Below are 7,419 nucleotides of genomic sequence, written 5' to 3' on the forward strand. Positions count from 1 at the left end.
TATCACCGGGAACACTCTGGCCACCACCGTGTCCGCTTGCACCTTGGCGGCACTGTACATTACGTGACCGAGGGTTCGTCGCTTGAGCATCTTAGGCGGTGTCGCGTTATTGTCAACGGGCGATTATCCGCAATTATGGAGAAATCACTACAGCACACATGTGGCCGCTTATATGATTGATGTTCGGCAGGCAGTGAGCAGGAATCGGCACTGGACGAGGAAACTAAAAAAGGCCGATGGCGAAGCGGTCTCCGCAGACGACACGACCACGATCACTAACGCCGTGCAGCCGTTGTCGATCGCAGTGGTCGGAATGCTAGCAAGAGTGAGTTTAATGAGCATCACCGACATAGAGCTGGCGAGGAATCAAAGGGTCAGCAACAGGAGCTCGAGCCGAAGTGGGCGCCGGCAGCAGCGGTTGCTTAGCTACAACCAGCGCTCCAGATGACGGGAGCCACTCCGGTACAACAAAGCAGCCGAAGAACGTGACGCTGTGGAGGAATAGGGCGAACACGGATGTGATGGAGAACAGCAAGGTGCCGGGCATGATCAGAACGATGACCATGATGGAGAACGCCGCGCACAAGACGAGGATGGACCGTGGCAACCAACACGGGCGAGACCAGCACGATAATCGTGGAGAACGGTGGTGGCCAGAGTGTTCCCGGTGATAACAGCAGTAGAGACTCCAGTAGTGAGACGAATGGATGGCATGTCGAACGTGGCGGCCTTATGTCGGGGCAGCAAGTGCAATATCTGCGTCGGGTGATGTGTCAATTTTGTTGGGTGACACGCAGGATGACAATACTCGTGCTTATGCCTACTGGCTAAATCAACACAGTGTCCTGGCTTGAAGAGCGTTTTGGACGGCTCTGTTGACACGGCGACATCGAGAATGTTGTCGTGGGTGGCGGTGAGTCGCAAGCGGGATCTTCCGGGTCGGTGGAAGGCGGTTCGTCTTCAGCGAGTGGGTCTGGAGAAGCTGTTGGTGTGTCTGACGTCTCGTCATCGAGCGATGTTGGCGGCGAAGTGACTATGTCAAGCGGTGACCTTGGTAGCGTTACGGCTGGCAACAAGGGGTCGGGATGCAGCCTGTGCCTCGTCCAGTGCGACAGCAGTGTAGCCGGTGTTAATGTGAAGCTCCGTTGCGGAAGTGTATCTAGTTTGGAATCAGCAGAAAGTGAAGATCACCGGGTCTGCAAACGTTCAAGGAGCAGTAGGCAACGTGTTCATCGATGGCGGGTGGCGAGATAGCCTCTCGCTATGAGGAAGTCGTGTAAACTTGTTGTGGCCTTAGTTTGCTTCGAGCGCGCCGGCTTGTCCGACATTCAATGACGCAGTATAGAAGCCGGCCTGCATGGTACTGGTGAAGAGAGCGTCAGTACGGCGTGAGAATGGTGGTATATCAAGTGCCGATGTGGAGCAGTGCCTTGTGCTGAAGAAGGCGAGATATACGCTGCGTATATGGGTGATGCTGTGCATTACGTAGAACTTGGTGAAGAAGGCGCCCGAGGTGACGAAAATGACGGTGTACTTGATGCTAATCAAGGTTTGCAAGATGGCGCACAGAACGGTCGACATGACAGATGTGATTTGCCGAAAAAGCTATTATGGAAGGGGTTACATGTCATTACAGGGTCCTAAAACACGTGGGTCAGATCGAACTCGTTGATAAGGACATGACGAAGTCCCGTGTGAAACGAAACCTCGCGTGTAAGTAGAGGAAGCGTGCATAAGTCGAACGTTTAATAACTATGGCAGCCGACGAACAGGTAGCAACAGCGCTGTGGCGACGCAGGGATGCAAGATACAGCCGACAACAAGAGATGACCAAATGACGGCAAACGGCGTTTGCCTACAGTAATGACGACTGAAGAAGCAAAAAAATTGCTGTAACGATAACCGAGAGTGTGGGTGGCATCCGACGTAAGCGTGAAAGTCGATGCGGGATCTGTGATGCCGCTAGTGACGACCTGAACGAGAATACGGGTAGTGAGTAATCGGCAGCTCCAAAAGGTGGTCATGGATGAAGAGCTGAAACCACGATGTAGCTAGGAAGGTCTGAGTGGACCCGGGTTGACGAAGGGAGCAAAGTGTGGATGGAAGTGGCGTCTTGGCACGAAAAAGACGATTCGATGGTGACAGCTAGTATCAAGGGGACGGTACGAGCGGCGTCAGTTATCGGAGTCCCAGTACGACCGATTATACAGGGACGTCAGAGTCGTGGAAGACTCTGGAATTGAAGAAGACGAGTATCAGGGTATTATTACGAGGGCAGGTGAAGTGACTACGGAAGCTTAGCCGTTGGTGATGGACGGCACAAACGTGTATGCGGTGAACGAGTACAAGGGGCTACGCAGCGAATTACAAGCCGGGTGAGGATACGGGTTCCGTGTACATGTATAGTGACGCTGGTACGCGATTTACACAACGACGGATGCGTGTTCAAGAATGGACAAGAAGGACGTATACGCGAAGACCAGCACGTTGAAGATAGAAGATGACGTCGTGTGGCAGATGGCAAAGTCATTGGGTTAACGTGAGAGGAGCAGGTCCCACGGTACAGAGAGAGCAGAACGACTCGGCGCAGCAGTTGCCGTGGCCGGTCAGAGAGGCTGTCAGGGGCAGTTGCAGGGTATGTCTAAAGAGGTGGTTGGTGGCTAGATGTCCTGGGTGACGTGCGATCCGGAGCTCGACAGAGAAGGGAAAAAGGAACGCTCACTTCCGATTTAGAGCGGTGGGTGAGAAGTTGCTCTAGTCACTGGACGGTGACGAGCGAGGGTGCGGCAGTGAGCGGTCGTGTAACCATGGATGAGCGGGACGCCTGAAGCGTCAACGAGCGAGCGCGTGAGAACGTGGATGTGAGTGGGGTCGCAGGCGGTACGGTGTCTCGTGGTAGTAGTGCCGGACGGAGAATCCCGGTACTGCTACTGAGAAAAGGCCTCGTATAGGTTCTGTGGACTACCGGTTGAGCTACGGGATGTACCAGGCACGGGTAAGCCTTTTACGAGGGCACCGAGTGTTCAACGCTCGGTTGGAAGAATAAAATGGATGCGAAACAAGCAATCCCAGTCGTGCATATAGGCATCAATAAGCCGTCACGTAAACCTCCCGATAGTAATCGGCCAATACACAAAGTCGCTTGGCCTTGCCGGATGAACCCTCGCTATAGAGCTTCGAGCTCACCGACAGGCATTACACACTCAAACAAGCTTGACCAGAGACTTACCTTAAAGCCAAACGTCGCTATGTGTGCTTGAATGGAATTTCTGTTCTGCATTTATGTTTACCCTTTCGGGTCTATTCCTAATAAGAAGTCCTAATCAAGTATACAAATATCAAGTGAACAATGATCCGTTATGGATCTTCTTGCACGTTAAACGTCGTCTGCACCGTCGCATGAGTATCTTTAACGGCTCGCGCCCTGTCCCAGACGGTGAACGTGCCTTCTAAGGGTCGTTGAGACTTCCGCGAACTCATCCCAACCGCCACCAAGAGCTCGTACCGTAGATGGTCAGTTCTTGGCCGCTGAATGCGAATCCGGCCAGTCCATATTAATAATAAGGACAGGCTGGATTCAGTGACATATGGGCCGTATTCAATATCCATTCAGAGTTCGGTAGTGACGCCGTCGAGTCTCTTGCACCTTGGAGTCACCGTACATCACGTGACCGAGGGCTCGTCGCTTGAACATCGTAGGTGGTGTCGCGTCTTTGTCGACGAGCGATTATCCGCAATTATGGAGAAACCATACACCACAGATTACGCCAGCGATCAGCCTCGTCTGCGACAGCCAAGGCTTCACGAAGATTGCACTGGTTAGTTCCGTCTTCAATTCCTGGATACCAAGCTCCTGCGTCACCTTTGCGAGGAAAATGGAGGAAATCCGGATCTAAAAGTAGATCGAGGTCACAAAAACATCTAATTATACCAAGCAATATTTGCCGGATACACGATTTCCACCGGGCCCCTGCCCAGGATCACCGCTGTTTGTGGCCGGTCTAGAAGGCGTCCACCAGGTACCGACTAGCGCGACGCTTGGCGATGCTGACTGGGAAGGCATGCGTAGAGTCCCAGTAAGCCCCGTGGTACTCCGCTTCGTCGGTCGAGTAGAGATGTGCTATATGCACAAACCACTCGTCCTCACCAAACGTGAATTGACTGTCTCCGGGCACAAGCACCTCCAATGGGGCCGACGTAATCAGGGCGCGCACGCCATCCTCGTCAACCATATCGTCTCTCCATCCCTGAAGGTAAGGCTTCGGACTACGAGGTAGGAACAGCAACTCCAGCGGTTTGGAAAATTGGCTGAACAAGTTGCCCACGCCCATTTCCGAGATACACGTCTGGTTACGTCTAGCGAGGACCAGGGGACGATCACATGACCCTAAAAGAGGCGGTGATCGCGATAACCAGGGATCCAGTCGGTCTGATGTACACGAGTAGCCGGCAGGGCAGCCAACTCGGTATCCGAAAGCAAGACATTGGGCAAGACAACAAAACCCCGACCACGATCGGGAGAATCGGATAATACATCACTTCTAGAATCTGTGTCGGAGCCGCTGGCGGTAAGATCTGAGCCGCGGGAGCTGCTGCTGGAACCCAACCCAGCGGCAGCCAGGCGAGGCGAAATACTGTCAGAATGACGGCCAGCCACGGATTGACCTGAAGATCGAGTCGATCGGGCGAGCTGCGGAGAATCCGATGTGGCACGAGACGGCTGGCAAGCAGATCGGGATCGAGAAAAAGCTGTCGGAAAATTATCTCCGCCGCTATCCTAGGAAGCCGAGGACGCCGATGCGGCAGCGTGGTTCGCAGCAGCAGCAGTGGACAACATGTCTATCGGATTCGCCGATGGCTGGCTTTGTGACGTGAACCCCGGAGAAGACGAGTGAAACGAGGATTGCGCAACTTTGCGCGAACGAGTAGCTCTAGCCGGCGGTCCCAAAACCCGAGGGCGTTTGCGGATTTGAGGAGATGGGGGCATTGGCGACGAAGCAGACCCGGAAGGAAGTAAGGACGCAATGCCTGCCAGGCGTTCACGGGCTTGATCCCGATCTTCTCTTAAGCTGGCAACTTCCACGAGCCGCTCATCGAGCTTGTGAAGCAGAGCGTCTCGATCTACCACCAGCTTGTCCATCTCTTCTCATAAAGTCGCGAGTAAGCTTCCGCGAAGTCCCCACTCGACCAAGTCGTTTGTCCAGGCGAGCGATTGTTCCCCGAGCTGCGGATACGTGACCCACTGCAACGAAGCTATTAGTATAATCAAGACACCGAGCGGATGCCACACTTACGGGTTTTCTGGTGCTCTGCCTTCGTTTGATCACGCTGAGAGGCCGCTTGACGTGCTTGTTGAGAAGCCTGTTGGAGATCCCGATCCAGTTTCCCAGCCTGCTCCCTTAGACGGATGAGCTACGCGGCGGTAGCAGTGATCGTATCATTTGCCGTTCTCAGGCGATCCTCGAGGTCCTGACGAAGCTCTTGGGGGCGGCGTCTCTTGCGCCTGATCACAGCCTGACGTCGACCCACCTCCCTCTGAGCGGCTTGTTGAGAGTCGGAAGATTCGTGAAGCTCGTTGTCCAAGGCAGCCTTCTGATCACCGAGTGCTTGAAGGCTAGAACGAGACTGCGCAAGCTGAAATTCCAGGCCTGCTATGTGACGGGCCACATCTGGAGGGACGATTACACCGAACGAGGTGGCAGCAAGCAGCTGTGCCTCAAGGGTCGCTTTCTTGTCTTGAAAGTCGGATACAGTCTCGTCGTAGCGGAGTTCCAGGTCGCGGGGTCGAAGACGAAAGGCTTCAGCCTCACGTGTGCTGTCCTGTCGTTCCTGCAACGCGTTCAGGCAATCATTAAGATCCACACGTGTGGTGTCCAAATGGTGACGAGCCAAATCATACTTATGCCGACTGAAGAGCACATACGGTGACGCAGCAACGGCTGCCTTGGCAAGCTGGCGGTTTAAGTCATCGGCACGCCGACGGGTGAAAAGATATAGCGCGGCGCAGAGCATCAAGATTGCGCCGCAGTTCCTGCAACGCTCCCAGTTGATCGACAGCCTCACCAAGAGCGCGCCGAGAAGCATGTACGTGAGAGAGGCCAAGCGAGGGGTCCGCCAGGTCGATGGTCGACAGTGTCACGGGGATAACACTGGCCGCAGGTGGCAACGATGCGTTGGAGGAAGGAGTAGCAGCATCGAAGGAATCACCGTTTACATGGGAAAAAAGTTAGCTATACGTATTAAAATGGTGAGTGGTGGACAAGGAAAGCAAGCATGTACGAGAAGACATATAGAATATGGCCTAGCGGGGATGGGTGAATAGAGGCGCGTGGGTGTGCGACGTCTAACAGCTTTGCTGTGAACGCCATGCCCAGATACGGAAGAGCCCAGAGTGGTAGGGTGGACGAAGCCGGCGCGGTCGGACGATCCCCAGGCAACACACGGTAAAGCAACAGCTCAACCGACGGTGCGCCGCCACGTCGTGGCTTTGAAGTGTAGGTAGCCGTAATTTTGCGCCCGGGCCCAGGATCAAGCAATCGAGAGGACGGACGTGGAGACGCCTGAACAGCAGATGAAGGCGATTGTGCTTGTAGAGTTGGTGACGAAGGAGGAGATGGAGGAGGAGATGGACCACGCAATACGATCGGAGAGGTCGATATAGGTGAAGGAGTCGGCCGAGGAGAAGTCGGAGGCCGAGCAGGGCCAAGGTCGCTCCAATTGCCATCGGAATCGTCTGCATCATCGCCGTCGGCCGGGCTAGAATGCTCGGTAGGTGGAGGAACACCACTGGTATTGCCAGCCGGAATATCCACAGAAGGTTCATCATCATCATCATCGCCGTCTCCACGATCGTCATCATCATTACCATCGTCATCAATCTCCATGGAATAATTAGACGAGGCCACAATTTGTACAGGAACCGTTGGAGCGTCGGAGCCGACTTTGGAGACTCGGAGGCTAGTGGAGCAGCTTCAACATGGACAGGCCCTGCTGTAGAAACCACAGACTTCGGTCGACTTCGAAGTCCCGGCAGATATCGTAACAACCTTGCCCGACGGAACGGTGTTGTCGACTCTTCATCCTTGTCGCCCGAGCCGAACATAAGCCGGAAATCCTCTGCCTCACGCAAAGCTTCTTCGGAAGCGCGTATATCAGGGGAAGGAGAATCCGTTGACGCAGATGGCTTTAGCCGCGTCATGGGGCACCCGGAGGGTGGAGACGAAGGCCCGTCGGAGCCGTTTGGCAACATTTGTCGTGGAGGCTCTAAGGGCTAACAGGCCTCACCTCGAAGACGCGGGAGGCCAGTGGCCTTGGACCCCGACATGGACGGCCATGGTGAGCCTGGACGTCATTTCATTTTCTACGTTCACCTGGTGGTCACTCCGCTGAGGGTCTACAAACAGCAGGGGGTCCGGTGGG

This window comes from Phytophthora infestans, genomic scaffold (assembly GCF_000142945.1).
Source record: "Phytophthora infestans T30-4 supercont1.276 genomic scaffold, whole genome shotgun sequence".
In the NCBI taxonomy this organism is placed as follows: domain Eukaryota; phylum Oomycota; class Peronosporomycetes; order Peronosporales; family Peronosporaceae; genus Phytophthora; species Phytophthora infestans.